This window comes from Dipodomys merriami, unplaced genomic scaffold (assembly GCF_024711535.1).
Source record: "Dipodomys merriami isolate MVZ:Mamm:240054 unplaced genomic scaffold, mDipMer1.0.p SCAF_1, whole genome shotgun sequence".
Taxonomy (NCBI): domain Eukaryota; kingdom Metazoa; phylum Chordata; class Mammalia; order Rodentia; family Heteromyidae; genus Dipodomys; species Dipodomys merriami.
Window position 1 is genome coordinate 130,641,778 of NW_027202270.1, and position 17,525 is coordinate 130,659,302.

The window sequence follows — 17,525 nt, forward strand, 5'->3', positions numbered from 1 at the left end:
AATCAAGTGGGGAAAGCAATGCTGGGCTAACATGTTCTAAGTCCCCATAGGATTGCAATAAAGATCAGTAAATATGGGCTGGATTCCTGTAAGCTCAGTGGGATCTTTGATATCAGGATATACAGACCCTCCATCATCAAAATGCAGGCTTTCTAACCAGGCGCCGGTGGCTCATGCCTGTAATCTTAGCAACTCAGGAGGCTGAGATCTGAGGACCATGGTTCAATGCCAGCCCAGGCAGGAAAGTCTGTGAGACTCTTATCTCCAATTAGTCACGAGAAAACTGGAAGTGGTGCTATGGTTCAAGTGGTAGCGTGCTCACCTTGAACTGAAGAGCTGAAGGACAGTGTCCAGGCCCAGAGTTCAAGCCCCACAACTAACAAAAAAATAAAAATAAAATAAAATAAAATAAAATGCAGGCTCTCAAGTGGACTGGCTCACATCATCTATGACTACCCAGGGTATAACAAAAGCTGTCTTTATAGTAACATCACCTTATCTGGGGACTTATTCTTGGACACTGCTAATGAGTCAGTGAAAACCCCTAAATGATCTATGGATCTTTGCTATTTTACACTTCAAATTTATGCAACAAGCACAACATTTGGATTTCCCAAAAATCAACAGTGCACTTTTCTTTGAAATAATGTTGGCAAATTGTATAGTATATGGTTAAGTTTACCATGTACAAGAAGAAATGAAAGCAGAAATGAGTCAGCTTATATAGTCTCACTTTCTATAACCCTAAAAATATGGCTCAGCCAACAGAAAACAAAAGGTCAGTAAATGCCACAAGAAATTGAATCCCAAGACAACTGGAAGCTTGAGAAAGGGCTTTGAGTTCCAGGCAAGAACACCGGTAAGCCTAGTGGCACACACTTGTAATACCAGCGCTTAATTTTCTGAGTCTGGAGGATTGTTTGAATCCAGCATAGGTTACAGAATGAGTTGAAGGCCAAGCTGGACTACATAGTAAGAACTTATCTCCACAAACAAACAAAAAACAAGAAAGAAGAAGGGGAAGAGAAAGAGGGAGTGGAGGGAGGAAGGAAGAGCGTGTGTATGAGGAAAATAGCCCAACTGACACTGTGATTTAGCCTTTGAAAAACTAAACGGGATTCTGCACTTCCCAGGCTGCACATTTTCTTTTTGTTTTGCCTTTTGTTTTTGTGGCAAAATTGTGAGAAAGCATATGAGTGTGCCAAATTTGTGGTAATTTGTTATTTAGTATGGAACTAGAATACATACCTCATAAAATTTGTTCTGTTTCTCTTTTGTAGTGCTGAGGCTTGAACTCAGGCCTTACAACACATTCGACATAAGCACTCTACCACTTAGCTATAGTCCCAGCCCCTTTTGCCTGACTAAATGTTAACATCCTTCAAAGAGAAGCCAGTGGCTCACTCCTGTAATCCAAGCTACTCAGGAGGCTGAGATCTGAGGATCACAGTTCAAAGCCAACCCGGGCAGGAAACTCCCTGAAGCTTTTCTCTCCAATGAACCACCAGAAAACCAGAAATGGCACTGTGTAGCCGGGCGCTGGTGGCTCACGCCTGTAATCCTAGCTACTCAGGAGGCTGAGATCTGAGGATCACGGTTCAAAGCCAGCCCAGGCAGGAGAGACCGTGAGACTCCCATCTCCAATAAACCACCAGAAAACCGGAAGTGGCGCTGTAGCTCAAGTAGTAGAGCGCTTGCCTTGAGCTGAAGAGCTGAGGGACAGCGCCCAAGCCCAGAGTTCAAGCCCCACGACCGACCAAAAAAAAAAAAAGAAAGAAAGAAATGGCACTGTGCTTAAGTGGTAGAGCACTCGCCTTGAGCTGAAGAGCTCAAGGACAGCACCCAGGCCCAGAGTTCAAGCCCCACAACTGATAAAAACAAAACAAAACAAAAGAATAAAAAAGAGAGAGAGAGAAGCCTGATAACCACTGTGAACCAAATCTATAGTATAGGCAATCTACAGTGTAGGCAGTAGATCAACAGCATCCACATAGTCTAGGAGCTTGTTAGAAATGCAAATCTCAGGCCCCATTTGATGTACTGAATCAAAACCTTTGTTTTGACAAATCTCCTGGTGACCTAGATGCACATTAAAGTGTGAGAAGCACCTGTTAGCATTTTAATTCAGAACTGGGGATTGGAGTCAGCACAATCTGGGTGTCCAGCCTGGTCACACAGTTTTATTAGCTGTGTAGCTTTAGGTAGGTAGTTTAACCTCCTCGAGCTTCTGTGAATCTGAAAATGGAACAAAGATCAGACTAGTTTTAAAGGGTTGAAATGAGAATTTAGTAGGACAGTATGTAAAAATTGTTCTAGCCTAGCATTAGCCTTGCAGTAAGTGTTTAATAAATGTTAGGCATTTGGATCAGGTGCTGATAGTTGGGTACATTGCATATAAAAGGGAGAAAATCACCTCAGCTGGAAACGTGAACAATCTTTGTAAGCAGTATTTTCATCTGATGAAGTATGGGATTCCTTAGAGACTGCAGATGGTTGTGAACTTGGTTTCTACCCCCGCACAGTCTGGATCACAGGCTGCATCACAGGCAGCATCTCCCCTAGCCACCTGTGTCCCCCTGACCACGCCCCCATCTCCCCAGTTAGCATTAATCTCGTAGGGCCTCACTTAGCTAATGCGATCTGGCTAGAAATCAGAGATGGTTGTCAGAGCTGAAACAGGTAGTACAGATCCCAGAAGACTGAGTGGACAGCTCATTCCACAGAAAAGATGAATTGGATGTCCTACTGGCAAACACAGGCCCTGTGGCATTCTTTTTGTTTTTGCTAGAAAGAAGAATGGTGTTCCTATGATGATGTATAAGAACAGATACAGAAACTGGTCATTTCCAATGACACATAGGAAACCACAGTAGTCATTTGTGATCTGTTCCAGAGAAGCCAGCCTCCCCCATCCTGCTTCTCTGTTCTTGGCAAATGTCTCTCTCACTTGCTTTATTAACTTCTAGGCCTGAGCTGAAGTAATCTTTATGGTTCAAGATAAATAATGAGATTGATGTTAATAATGACAATAGCTCTCATTTGTTGTGTTCCAAGTATCAGGCACTGTTCATACATTGTTTATACTCTTTATAACAACTCTGTGAGAGAGACATTATGAGATTCCTTTTTAGCCATGGAAACAGAGGCTCCAAAGAGGTTAAATGACTTGGCCAAGTTTACACAGTAGGTATAATAGTCTTGGATTTAGACCTGAGTCTCTTCTACTCTGAAGCCTATGATCCCTTCACTTTGTCTCTGTACCACAGAAATCCTTTTTGCAAACGATTTCGACTCTTTGCCTGGATGCTTTCCTTAGACCTAAGCTGCCACTGCCAAGTCAGCTCCTGAGAGGCCTTTTTCCTGCCTTTCCCAGGTGGGCACCACTTCCAACTCCCATCTTCTTTAGTCAGACGCTCACCTATCTGGCCCCTGGATACGTAAGGCCAGTTGCATGTTGGGTCCACTTAGCTTTGACTTGAAGGTTTCACAAGCATGCTGACTGAGCCTGAGCAACAACTGCCTGTACTAGCCAAGATTCTCCAGAGGCAGACATCTGAGAGGAGATTTATTAGAGAATTGGCTCATGTAGTTATGCAGATTGAGAAGTCCTATGACAGGTCATCTGCTAGTCATCTGGGACACTGGTAACATAGTTCAGGCCAAATCCAGAGCTTCAAAATGAGGGAAGCCGATGTCCCAACAACTCTCAGTTTGAGGCAGACAATCTGAGGACCTGAAGAAGAAGCCTCAAGTGAAGACTTAAGAGTTCAAATGTCAGCAAGCAAGTAGATCCAATGGCTAAGGCAGAAGATGAGCTCTCCAAGTCAAGCACCTTCTTCATTTGTTCCCCCAAGTATCTAACCGAATGGAAGGAGCCCCTCACATAGAAAGTGAATCCACTCTCCCAGTCCACTTAGATTCATATGCTAACCGCCTGTGGAAATACTCCCACAGATACACCCAAAATAATGCTTTTCTAAGTCTCTTAGATATTTCTTAATCCAATCAACACAAAATTACCCATCACTCTGCCCCTCGACCAACCTGCCTCACATCACCTGTGTCTTCTAGTCTGCTCATGATTGAAGAGAAACCTGTCCAATCAGATTCCTCTCTCTACTTATGTTGTTGCTTCTTCTTGAACACTCTTCCTTTCTTCTTTTGTGCTAGTCTTGGGGCTTGAACTTAGGGCCTGAGTACTGTCCCTCAACTTTTGTGTTCAAGGCTAGTGCTCTACCACTCTAACTATAGCTCCACTTCTGGACTTTTTGGTACTTAACTGGAGATAAAAGTCTCCCAGACTTCCTCAAGGTGGTTTCTGACCGTGATCCTTAGTTCTCAGCCTCCTGAGAGTAGTGAGAAATAGCTAGGATTATAGATGTGAGCCACCAGTGCCCAACTTCTCTTCCTTTCATACATTTCACCATAATCAATTACAACTTTTTTCCTCCCCTTTCAGATTATAAGGTCTCCAAGAGTAGAGACTTTCTGATTTTCCCCCTTTTTGAAAACCTTGCAATGCCTAAAAAAATGCCTTGTTCATGGTAAATACTTGGTATAAACATTGATCTATCAGCTGGCTGGCTGGAGGATGGATAGGAGTTCATAGGCACTGAGAACCAGGCTGGGCCTTGACACTTGACAGCCAAACAGCCAGGGTGGGAGAAAGACTGAACTGAGTGGCTGCCCTAACAACAGAAGGATAAGAAAAACTAGAATAAGTGAATCTCACCGAGGGTAAAATCAGGCCATACATGTTTGCCTCTCTCTCTGTTTAACAGGCTGTACCAGTACCAGAAGAATACTTTCAAACCATCACATTAGCTTCCATCCTTGAAGATAGGAAATGAAAGGTTGGCCTGGATCCAGTAGCATTTTCCTAACTCTCCTGTGCTATCCCTATGGCTGACTTTGTCTTAAAGAACCTCTCTGGGTTTTCAAAGAGTTCTAGTAATCATTGAGCTAATTTGCTCCCTTTTCACCACTTACTGGCCTCTCATGGCTTTTTTTTTTGGTCAGTTGCGGGGCTTGAACTCTGGGCCTGGCTGCTGTCCCTCAGCTCTTCAGCTCAAAGCAACTGCTCTACCACTAGAGCCACAGTGCCACTTCCAGTTTTCTGGTGGTTTATTGGAGGTAAGAGTCTTGGGGAGTTTCCTGCCCAGATTGGCTTTGAACCGAGATCCTCAGATCTCAGCTTCCTGAGAAGCTAAAATTACAGGTGTGGGCCACCGATGCCAGCCCATGGCTCTTTCTTAAGGGTAAGGAAGTATATTTTCCAGAAGTTCCTAGAAACTACTTCCTTGTGACAAACTAGCTGCTGCCTATCCCCAGACCCATTCACTGGTAGGGGGTACAGGGGGAGGGGAATGAGGTTCAGACCATCTGAAGCCACAATAGAAATCATGATGAATGGTCATTTCAGCACCCAGTGTAACACACCAGATGGGGTGTGGAGGCCTCTCCTGTCCAAGGGTCTTATGGCCTTACCATTTGAGACAAGCAATAAACAATGGAAAAATGCCATCCAGAAGGTCTCATTGCCACAGATTTGGCCTGAGTCAGATGCTGGCCTGAGTCCTTCAGGACTTCTTGCATAAATTCACCTATTAGTCTTAGTCTTTAGTGAACACTAAGTTTTTAGATAGTGTTCTAAGTACCATAACAAGTTGAAAAACAAAAAGGAACAATGTGATGATTTTTTAAAACAATGGAATGAATATTGAAGGAAGTAGTACTCTTTTAAGAGTAGAATTAATTATGCTTAATTTCTCTCTAGAATATGAAAACTACTTGAACTCTTTCCTTTGTTTAGTCTCTCTTAATACTCAAGTCTCAATTTTCTCCTCACTATTTTTTCCTTTCTTAACCTTTCCTAATTTCAAAAAGCAATATTACAGATGTTAAGGGTCTAATATATGAGATATTATATATTTATATGATGTTGCTCAATAGTAGAGAATGTACTTAGCATATCCAAAGTCCTGGGATCAATCCCTAAAACACACACACACACACACACACACACACACACACACACACACACACACACACACACACACACACACACACACACACACACACACACACACACACACACAGATTTTTTTAGCTTTCACTTCATTTCTCTAAACTTCCATTTCTTACTGGTAAATCATAACTAATGATTATGCCTTCTTGGGTTATTCCAGAATTTTAAAAAATGATATAGATCAATGCCAATAATGGTGGTTTTGGTCTTTTTCTTCACTCTCTTTTAATTTTGCCACATTTTGTTCCCTAAGCTTCCTTGCTAAATCCTGGAGTAATACTGATAAGAAACAGGCAGATTCAAGTACACAGAATTAACTTTCTTGTGAGGAATGGAGTAGAACCATTTTAGTTCTTTTCTTTTTTATAAAGTGAGTATTTAAAGTTTGCTATGTGAATGTAAAAGGCATAGATGGAAATGTACAAAACTAGTTGAAAAGAACACATATGGGGTACATATATAAGTAGGAGAGTGAACATTCTATTCCATGTAAGACTGTCTCAGCTAATTCCATCTTCACGCAGGCCTATGTATTCAATTGTTTAATGTACTTTCTAATGATTCAGGTCATCAATTCAATTCCAGAAAGTGGGAAGCCTCCTCCATCTGTTATATACCTACAGATTGCCCTCCTGAACCTGGGCAGACATTTGTGTCTCCATTGTTCAGAAGGTGACCACTGTTGAAAGCAGTGCAGATCTACATCACAACAGCAATCACAGCTGTCAAGGGTGTGGGTCAGCCATATTGTGTTTATACATGAAGAAGACATAGCCCAAGTGTAAAACCAGTGTAAAGCCACACAGAAGTAGATAGTCCGTGACAAAGGAACTGCACTGTCCCTGTCTTTAAAGCTAACCATTTGGAGAATATCTCTCTCTCCCCCCTCTGTCGCTCTCTGTCTCTCTCTGTCTCTCTCTGTCTCTGTCTCTGTCTCTGTCTCTGTCTCTCTCTCTCTCTCTCTCTCTCTCGCTCTCTCTCTAATATATATATATATATTCAAATTAGGCTCAATAGCCAGAAATATTTTGTGCAGGAAGACTTGTTCCTCCTTTTCCCAACTTACCTTTTCTCCAACATGTTCTTACTTTTTTTTTTTGGTCAGTTATGGGGCTTGAACTCAGGGCCCTAGCACTGTCTCTGAGCTTTTTCACTCAAGGCTAGTGCTCTACACTTCAAGACACAGCTCCATTTCCAGTTTTCTGGTGTAACTGGAGATAAGAGTCTTAAGGACTTTTCTGCCCAGACTGGCTTTGAACCATCATACCCAGATTTCAGCCTCCTGAGTAGCAAGGATTACCAGCCACCAGCGCTCAGCTTATTCTTACCTTCTTATGTTTCTGGAAGTTGAAACAAAGTCTGATGTCTTCTCCCCCTCTTCCTCTTCCTTCCCTTCCTCCTCCTTCTTGTTTTGGTCTATGTATTGCAAGTGGGCCTTAAGCTTGAAACTTTCCTGCCTTAGATTCTGGAATGCAGGAATTACAAACATTCACACCATGTACTTCTTCTTATAAAGAAACTAATCACTCACATTATGAAGACCCCAGTTTCATAACTTCATCTAAACCTACTTACCTCCCAAAGTCCCAGTCACCAGATACCATCACATTGGGCATTAATGTCATGCCTTACTCATCATGATCAATGTTTGTTGAGTGAGTTGTCACTGGTTCAGGGCTATACTTTATACCTATAGGCACCATAGACAAAGTCAATTATGTACCTGCACCCCTCTAAATTCATTCTTTTACTACATTCCCTTCCACACTGATGAGTTAGGGCTTGTGCAGTGCTTCAACTATGGTAGGTAGTAAAGAAATTGTTGAACTCTCCATATATGGAAACAAGATCTATCACTTTAGTGTGTGTGTGTGTGTGTGTGTGTGTGTGTGTGTGTGTGTGTGTGTGTGTGTGTGTGTGTGTGTATACCAGTCTTGGGGCTTGTGTGTGTGTGTGTGTGTGTGTGTGTGTGTGTACCAGTCTTGGGGCTTGAACTCAGGGCCTATGCACTGTCCCTTAGCTTTTTCTCTCAAGGTTGGTACCCTACCACTGGAGCCACAAGTCCACTTCTGGCTTTTTGGTTATTAATTGTAAATAAGGGTCTTTTAGACATCCTTCTCCCAGGTGGCTTTGACCCATAGTCCTTAACTCAGTCTCCTGAACGACTAGGATTACAGGTGTGAGCTACTAGCATCTAGCAACATTCAGGAACTAAAAAAAATATTATGAGAAAGTCTCACTGTAGCCCAGATTGACCTTAAATTCATGAACTTCCTATCTCAGTCTCTTGAGTGTTTGAGTCACTGGTGCCAATTCAGATTGAAGATTCAAGAAGGCTTTGCCACCATGTCTCAAAGGAGATTTACTCTCCTTTTTTTTCTTGGCCAGTCCTGGGGCTTGCACTCAGGGCTTGGGCATTGTCTCTGAGCTGCTTTTTTTTTTTTTTTTTTTTTTTTTTTTGTCGGTCGTGGGGCTTGAACTCTGGGCCTGGGCGCTGTCCCTCAGCTCTTTAGCTCAAGGTGAGCGCTCTACCATTTGAGCTACAGCGCCACTTCCGGTTTTCTGGTGGTTTATTGGAGATAGGAGTCTCACGGTCTCTACTGCCCGGGCTGGCTTTGAACTGCGATCCTCAGATCTCAGCCTCCTGAGTAGCTAGGATTACAGGCGTGAGCCACCAGCGCCCGGCTCTGAGCTGCTTTTGCTCAAGGCTAGCACTCTATCACTTGAGCCACAGCACAAATTCTGACTTTTTCTGTTTATGTGGTACTGAGGAATTGAACCCAGGGCTTCCTGCATGCTAGGCAAGCACTCTACCACTAAGCCACATTCCCAGCCCCGTAGATTTACTGATTGACTGATTTTCCATAGTAGTATAATTTCTCTTAATTTATTTTCACACTTGTTAATATTACTTGTTACATAATTTTAAATATCATAAATTAAAACCTACATTCCAATGATCACTGATGCTGGGTTTATACTCAGTAGCAATCAATTCTTCTACCTTGGGGGAGGTAGGAGGTGTCCAGGAGGTGTCTTTCCTCATTTGAAAAATAGGATCTAGCCATAGGCATTTTATAAAAATTTAAAATATGGTCCATGGAAAACCTTTTTTCCATTTGTTGATTACTACAAGAGGATATGACTGCACAGCTTCAACTGATGGACTCAGCTTCCCCAGACATCTTAACTGGTAGAAAGGCAGGAAATAACTCCTTAAAGTCAATTAAGCCATGCAGAACTTGCTCTGGCAATTTTTGCTTGTTCTTAAGGTTTTCTTTCAGATTCAAAAGCTGAAAGTTTGTGTAAATATTGAAAAGCTCAGCCTGATCATTTGAAACCATTAACTTGCTGAGAAAATCACATATAAGTCAGTATGACTTTCATTTTACATCAGTATCATTCATAGCAAAGAAATGTGCATCATAGCAAAAAGAATTGTAACTGTTTATTACAATTCCACCTAAACTGATGTCATGAAAATATGCCTTGAGTAATAGAATTGTAGCTTTTACCCATGTATCAGTTCTCTCGAAGAACAGAACCAATAATATGTATATGTAGTTTTGTACTTAGAACACATACATGACTGTATGTAGATTTAAATATATAATTCTAGAAATATATAGCTATTAGAAAAGATTTACTGGATTATTCCATTGACTTCCACTATTGGAGGCTGGATAATCCAATAGCCATCTGCACACTGCAGAGCCAGTAGCAGAGCAGACAACCCAGTAGCAGAGCAGTCCAAGAAGCTGGGAACCTCAGAGCAAAGGGACCAATGATGCAGCCCCAGTCTTAACACTGAAGGTCTGGAAACTTCCTGGCGAGTCACTGGTGTGAATTCAAATTGAAGGCTAAAGAATCTGGAGACTGATATCCACGAGTAATGGCAACAGTAAACATTTTTACTCAGGAAGAATAGTGCTTACACCCACTGGCTAGCTCCCTCCTACTTTTCGTTTCCTCCAGTACCCCAGCCTATTACTGGATGGTGCTGCTTACATTCAGGGAAGGTCTTCTCCCTTTATGCTATCACAGGTCAATATTCTCTGGAAACAACCTCACAGACATACCCGGAAGTATGCTTTACTAATCCTCGGAGAATCTCGTGGAATAGTTCTTGTCCATTGATGGACAGTTGGATTGCTCCCACATCTTGGCTCTTGAGTACAATGCCGCTATAAACGTGGGTGTAGTCTCTTGCTTCTCTTTCTTCATGTGTAGAATTTAAAATTTCCCAAAGGGAGTTGATGAGTCACAATACCACTGGTAAATCTGGAATGCTTCTTTTTACAATTTGTGTTTGGGTTCCTCTAAGGGAGTTGTCCTGGTCACAAGAGCCCTTAATCCAATCATCTGTGCCAGAGCAGCTGGGTTTGATTTCCCCTGGCTGTCTAAACTGCAAGAACACCTGGGCCTGCTTTCCTGAAAATGGTAGCTATGCCTCAGGAGTACATTCAGATTTTCTTTTTATCCTTTCTTCGATCCTTTGTCTCTTGCCGAGAGGAAACAGGACCCACCTTGTGAGTCTAGCTATGCTCACTGAGTGAGCAGCACATCTTCAAGGGCAAACAGCCAACACTGCTCAGGACCTCTGGGTGGGCATGGATGACAGTGATGAAGTCTTATGTTGTGGAACCAGAAATCATACTGCCAGAAATCATATCTAAGTGATAGCCATGTTGAGGAGGAGATATCTTTTGCCTACTTTCCTCCCCTCCTCCCTGTGTCCTTCCCTTCAACATACCTTTTCTCCCTCATTCCCTCCTTTTGTTCCTCCCTTTCTTCTTAGAAACTGGCTTTTGCTATGTACCTAGTGCAGGCTAGCCTGAAACTCCCAATCATCCTGCCTTAGCTTCCCAAGTGCTGAGCCAAGGTGCCACCTTGGCTGGCTGTAGAATGGCTGTTTCCTTTGTCTCACTTGAGTTTCTCTCTTCCTCCATCTTACTCCCATCCTCTGTGCCTCTTCCTGGTTCAGCTATCTGAATGGTGGGTATAATGGCAAGTGTTACTTACAGGTCCATAGGTAGACTGCATGTATAGCTGAGCAGAAACATCCTTGGATTACTACAGGAAGGAAGAAAACAATGTAGGTCAAAGTTTCTAGATTATATTCTTTTTTTTTTTTTTTTTTTGTCAGTCATGGGGCTTGAACTCTGGGCTTGGGCTCTGTCCCTGCGCTCTTCAGCTCAAGGTGGGTGCTCTACTGCTTGAGCCACAGCACCACTTCCGGTTTTCTACTGGTTTATTGGAGATAAGAGTCTCATAGGCTTTGCTGCCCAGGCTGGCTTTGAACCATGATCCTCAGATCTCAGCCTCCTGAGTAGCTAGGATTACAGGCATGAGCCACCGGTGCCCGGCTAGATTATATTCTTCAGCCTTAAGCATAAATGTCACTTTCCAGTTTCAGCCTAACATGCCTTTCATTATACACATTCATGAAACTTTATGCCTTTCCTAAGTAATACTAATGAAAACTTGACATTTAATCAATCTTCCCCTTTTGATATACTTTCTTATTTTGACTTCCAAAAAAATCATGTGTGTGTATTATGTTTTTTCTTCTACATTCCTAGCTAATCCTATTCAGCATTTTTCCCCCTGGTTTTTCCTCTTATCCTTGACTTCTAGATGTTGGATTCCTCAGAATTCTGTCTTTGGGCTTTTCTTTTTTCTTTTCATTCAACCCCTAGGTGATCTCATCTAGGGTTGTAGTTTTATTTTTATTGTGCTGGTCCTGGTAATTGAACGTAGGGCCTGGGCATTCTCCCTGAGGTTTTGTGCTTAAGGCTAGTGTTCTGCCCCTTGAGCCACAGCTCCACTTTTGGTTTTTTGGTTGTTAACTAACTGGAGATGAGTCTCACAGACTTTCCTGCCAAAGCTGGCTTCTAACCATCATCCTCAGATCTCAGCCTTCTGAGTAGCTAGGATTACATGTTTGAGCCATCAGTCACTACCAACTGGTTTGTGATTTTAAAAAGTATTTATTCTAGCCGGGCGCTGGTGGCTCATGCCTGTAATCCTAGCTACTCAGGAGGCTGAGATCTGAGGATCGCAGTTCAAAGCCAGCCCGGGCAGGAGAGACCGTGAGACTCCTATCTCCAATAAACCACCAGAAAACCGGAAGTGGCGCTGTAGCTCAAGTGGTAGAGCGCTCGCCTTGAGCTGAAGAGCTGAGGGACTGTGCCCAGGCCCAGAGTTCAAGCCCCATGACCGACCAAAAAAAAAAAAAAAAAAGTATTTATTCTTAGGATGTTCTAATGGATCCAGCTACATAATAGTATAGACTCCATAAAGGCCCACAGTAGCCTTTGAAATGAGAAAGATGTCATTCTCTCCATTGCTCAGGTAAAAAACCTTGGTGATATCCTTGCTGCTTCTCTTTCTCTTTCCCTACTCAACCTTTAATGTATCAGCAAGTCCTATATACTCTGCCCTTAAAAACATATCTAAAATTCAATAGCTACTTCTTACTACTCCCATTTGTCTAAGTCACCATCAACCACCTCTGCCATAATTATCACCATGTCTCCTCATCAGACTGTTGATTTCTATCCCTTGACTCCTGTCAATCTATTTACATCTCAAGTCAGATAGGCCACATTAAAAGTAGAAGGCAAATTACTGTTGCTCCTTGCTCAAATGTCAGTTGTCTTTCTTTTATTCACTTAGAAAGAGTTAGTCTTCAGTATTTCTTGCTACACATGAACCACCTGGCCACCAGTGCATAACCACGTGTGGTTCTATTCCCTTTACTGGGAACATTCCTCCTCTAAACTTGTAGGACTAGAACCATCACTTCTTTCAGGTCTTTATTCAAAAAACACCTTCTTGCTGAGTGCTGGTGGCTCAGTAGTAATCCTAGCTACTCAGGAGGCTGAGATCTGTGGACCATGGTTCAAAGCCAGCATGGGCAAGAAAGTCCATGACAGTAACCTCCAATTAGCCCCCAGAAAACCGGAAGTGGCACTCAAAGTGGTAGAGCATTAGCCTTGAGTGAAAAGCTCAGGGACAGTGCCCAGGCCCTGAGTTCAAGCCCCATGACTGAAAAAAGAAAAGGAAAACAAAAAGAAAAAAAATTACCTTCTTATTACTAGTTCACAACTGGAATCCTAGTTTCTCAGGAGGTTGAGAGCTGAGGATCATGGTTCAAGACCAGCCCAGGTAGAAAAGTCCATGAGACCCTTATCTCCAAGTAAACACTCAAAAAGCTAGAAGTGAAGCTGTGGTTCAAGTGGAAGAGTTCTAGCCTTGAGAACATAATCTCAGAGACAGCTCCCAAGCCCTAAGTTCAAGGCCCAGAACTGACACACATGTGCACACATACATGCACACAAAGCTGGAAGAAGAGGTACGGCTCAAGTGGTAGAATACCAGCCTTGAGTCAAAAAAGCTAAGGGAGAGAGCCTTGGCCCTGAGTTCAAGCCCTAGTACCAGCACCCCCCACCTCCCCTCCTATCACTCTGTGGGAGCCTGCTTGAAATCAAGTACTCCTCTATCATATAAAATCTGCTTTCTTGCTTTGCTTTTCTTACCTCTGGCTTTATGTGTCCACCCTATAGTTTACATATTCATTTGGCTTATTTTCTGTCTTTCACACTAGAATAGAAACTCCCCACATGAGCATTTTCTGTTTTGTTGATAATATTATACAAATGCCTAGCACAATGCTCTGGAACATGCTTGGCTCTTAATAAATATACATTGAATGAATAACTGGGTAAATTAATGTGACTAATTGATCAATGTTTCTTACTACTCTCCTAGAAAATAAGCTCCATGAGACCTGATATTCAAAACCCTGTTTGTTTGTTTTTTTAACCCTGGCATCTTTAGAGCAGAGCACAGACCCTAGTGGGCCATAGATACACAGTGTCTTTTTGCATTTGTGTGCCAGTTCTGGGGCTTGGACTCAAGGCTTGGAATGCTGTCCTTGAAATTCTTTGTTCAAGGCCAGTGCTGTGGTCACTTGAGCCTCAGTCTGACTTCTAGCTTTTTGGTAGTTAATTGGAGATAAGAGTCTCATGAACTTTACTGCCTGGCTGGCTTTGGACCATAATCCTCAGATCTCAGCCTCCCAAGTCATTAGGATTAAAGGCACGAGCCACCAGCTCCTGGTTTAGTGTCTTAAAAAATACCTGCAATTGTCACTAAGATCAATACTGGCAGAAGGAACTAACTGGAGGGAGGAAGGTCACAGACAGCTTTGCAGCTATGAGGCTCCTCAAACAATTCTAAGATTAGTCTTAGAGAATACTGGGTTTGCTAGTGGTTATCTTTGATACAGTCGTAGAGTCTGGTAATTTGAAGTGACATACAACCATGTATAGAGCAGTGTTGAACCATGCTTGGAGTTTAGGTTCTAAAGCCAACACATATGGCAAAACTTAAGTATAGAAAAAAATCCCACTAAAATTTCTCAGATCACCCATATAGTACAGATTACATGGTTTTGTGTATTCTGTGTCATCTCAGTGAATCCCACACAGCCAGCTCTCCCTCCAGAGTTAGAACAGATGGCCATGGCTGTTTCTTTGGTTGAGTACCAGATGAGAGTGGTTGGCTTCAATTGAAGGGCCATATTGTGTGTAGGGGGATGGAATGATAAAGATGTATATATTCATCTGTATTATTTTCTTTGGATGAATATATAGTTGAATTCAAGCAACTTAATATTTGTGTACTGTAACTCCATTGTAACATTTGGTACAATAAATGTTGCTAGATCCCTCTACATGTTCATGCTAGATGCAAGGCCTCCAAAGTGAAGAAGGTGGAAAATACCCCGTGGGGCCATGGAAATCCTTGGCAGGACCAAGAAAGAGAATAATAATTTTCCAAAAAACATTTTTAAAGGCTTTGGCTTCAATTGCATACAGGCTCTAAATCCCTACAAAAAATAAAAACCTGTAGGGAGGATCAGCTCAGTGTTAAGTACTGAGAGCTTTGTCTGCTTTGTCTTCTTGAGCTGTCTCATAGCAACCCTTTGAAGGGGGTGTTATAAACCCCAGGTCCCCTGTGTGCCAACGCAGGCACACAGGCTTGGCCCATTGCCTGAAAGAAACACACTTAGCCAGAGTCAGTGATGGAGTCTTTGAGCCTGGGGTGTGGTGCATGCATTCCTGTCCTCTTCCCTTGGGTTTTCTTTCAGTTCACACGAAATCTGAATTTTAGAGGTATCTGAAAACCTATTCCCTCACCCCACAAAGAAGTAGCTTATTTATCTCTAAAAAAAAAATAAGAGCAAGTCAACCTATTCCAAGAGTTCTGTATGGTGATTTCACTTTATTGCTAGATTTGGAAAAGTTTAAATTCCATCTTAGTTTGAAGTACTTTATGAATTACTTACAAACCCTCTCAGGTAAAAGGCAGAAGGAATCACGGCCACTTCATATGTTGCTCTTTTGAACATGTTTTCTACTTAGCACCTTAGTTTCTAAGTTGAATAAGTTCTTTGCTCCAACCAGTTCTCTATAAGAGGACTTCTAACACAGCACCATTGGTTCAGACAGGCCTCAGCTGAATGTTTAAATAGATTAGCTTGCTGTCTATTCACTAGACTATATCTTCATCACTTTTATATTGCCTCATGTTATCTTTTGGGATCACATTTTCCCACATTTTCCACAATAATATTTAAATATTGGTCAAAAGCCAAGTTGCCAATATGTATACCTTTGCCACATTCCCTTCTTTGTTTTCCATCTCTTCATCCTCAGGAACCTGGCTTTCTCTATCATTGGCCATTATAATCAAACCGGAAATGAAGGACTCTAGACATGTTAAAAATGGAGAAGGAGCAGGGAAGAATGGAGCAGAGAGAGAAGCAGGCAGGGGAGTTTAAGTAGCTTTACCCACGGGACCCATCTAGTAATTAGCAGAACTGGGAGTTGAACCTGAATCAGTAAGGCTCCAAGACACTGTGTTTCCATTACATCACACTACTCACCACAAAAGCAGAAAACTCTCATGCAATGAAAGTATTGGGCAACAATCTGAGCAGACTCTGTGTGGATAAATATATTTACAAGTATGACCTTAGAAAAAGGGGCAGACCAAGGGAAGGCCATATGAATGGCAAATGTTTACTCATATGTGAGACCACTGTACGATGATTTGAAGGAGATAGAGCATCTGAAAAGATGGCCTTCAAATGAACTATAGTCTCACAGAAGGTAAACTTTATTCATTGTAGGCAAGGAACCTAGAAACTGAAGGCATACACTCACACTGGACAACCAAGGAACGTTTAAAGGGCTAGTCTACCTATAAAGATGTTGGTGAGTTTTAGGGAATTGGAAAAGAATACTTCAGTGTCCTGGGCTAGCAACAGCAGCATAACCCCAATGCGGGACAAGGAGAAGGGGGCAGAATGTAGCTTCATGAAGAAGGGATCTATTCCTTTCCCAGGTGATGTGACCTTCAATAGAGAAAAGTGTCCTACTCATGCTAACCTATCAGGGAGGGGCCCAGATTTATAAATACTTTAGTGTCAGTCTTTCCACTCTGCTTCCCATTAACTAAACAGAAACTGGAGGGCAAGCATGGGTTTTCAAAGACCAGCCTCCTTGGCACAGTGAAGAATAAACAAAGGCAAAGACTGAACCTGCAAGGGTGAATGGTAGTTTTGGCACACTATTAAAGAGTATTGCAGAGGTTGCAAATCACAAGAGTATTCCTGAAAATCATTGTATAGATAGCTCTGCTCTGTAGTATCACTTTTTGGTATCATCTTTTTTTCCTACTAGTTTAGATTCAAATAAGAGTGGCCCGAATTAGATATTGCAATAGACTGGCTTTCTGACTCACCCAAAGTGAAAGGCAGGTGAGTTAAGCAGACTAAATTCAATTGCACATTTCAATTGCATAAGCAATGTTTTGCTCAATTCTTTCTCAGTTATGTAAGTTTATTCCACTCACTCACATTTTTCTCCATGCCCTTTTCCATCATTTTTAATGTCTTCCTTTCTCCATTTTTACTCTCTCCTTTCTTCCAATAAAAAGGGCCACTTGGCTCACGCCTCTACCAACAGACGCTTGGAAATAATGCATTGTGGCAGCCTTTCAAGGATTTTTTTTTTCTCTTTCCTCCCTCCAGAGAAAACAACAAAAGGGTAAAGATGGCTGGAGGGACTGGATTGGTACATTGTTTTGCTGGAATTTGCAGCTGTTTCTGGATTGTAGCATTCGCTGGAAGGAAACAATGTGCTTAGGGACTGAAGGAAACTCTTTGGCTCCAATGTGTCCCAAGTCATCTGAAGAGGAATGTTTTTTTTTTTTCATTGTTAGAAAGTTTGATGCTCACCAGGGATGTGTTTTCCATCTCTCTATACAAAGTGTATGTTTAGAGGGAGAGGCACAGAAAATTCACACAGGATGGGCTCAAAAGAAGGCAAAGGTAAAATGCTGGTGAAAGGCAAAGGCTGAAAGGGAACTGACCTTTGGTCAGAACCCAGAGCAGTCCTCTGGATTCTGGCCAAGGCAGTACAAC

General features: G+C 42.2%; 1 long non-coding RNA gene across 5 annotated transcripts in view; it reads right to left on the reverse strand.

Moving 5' to 3' along the window:
* Window positions 1-17,525, reverse strand: part of LOC138832859 (uncharacterized) — a 60,023-nt gene that overhangs the window by 17,758 nt on the left and 24,740 nt on the right. For 3 of the 5 annotated variants that reach the window (XR_011373715.1, XR_011373713.1, XR_011373717.1), the window contains 2 exons: window positions 11,051-11,101; window positions 7,357-7,493 (listed from right to left, as the gene is read on the reverse strand). This is a non-coding gene — a long non-coding RNA (uncharacterized lncRNA). Of the gene's footprint in view, window positions 1-321; window positions 377-2,108; window positions 2,236-7,356; window positions 7,494-11,050; window positions 11,102-17,525 lie in introns of those variants that run through there. The other 2 variants (XR_011373716.1, XR_011373714.1) reach the window with 2 other exon arrangements.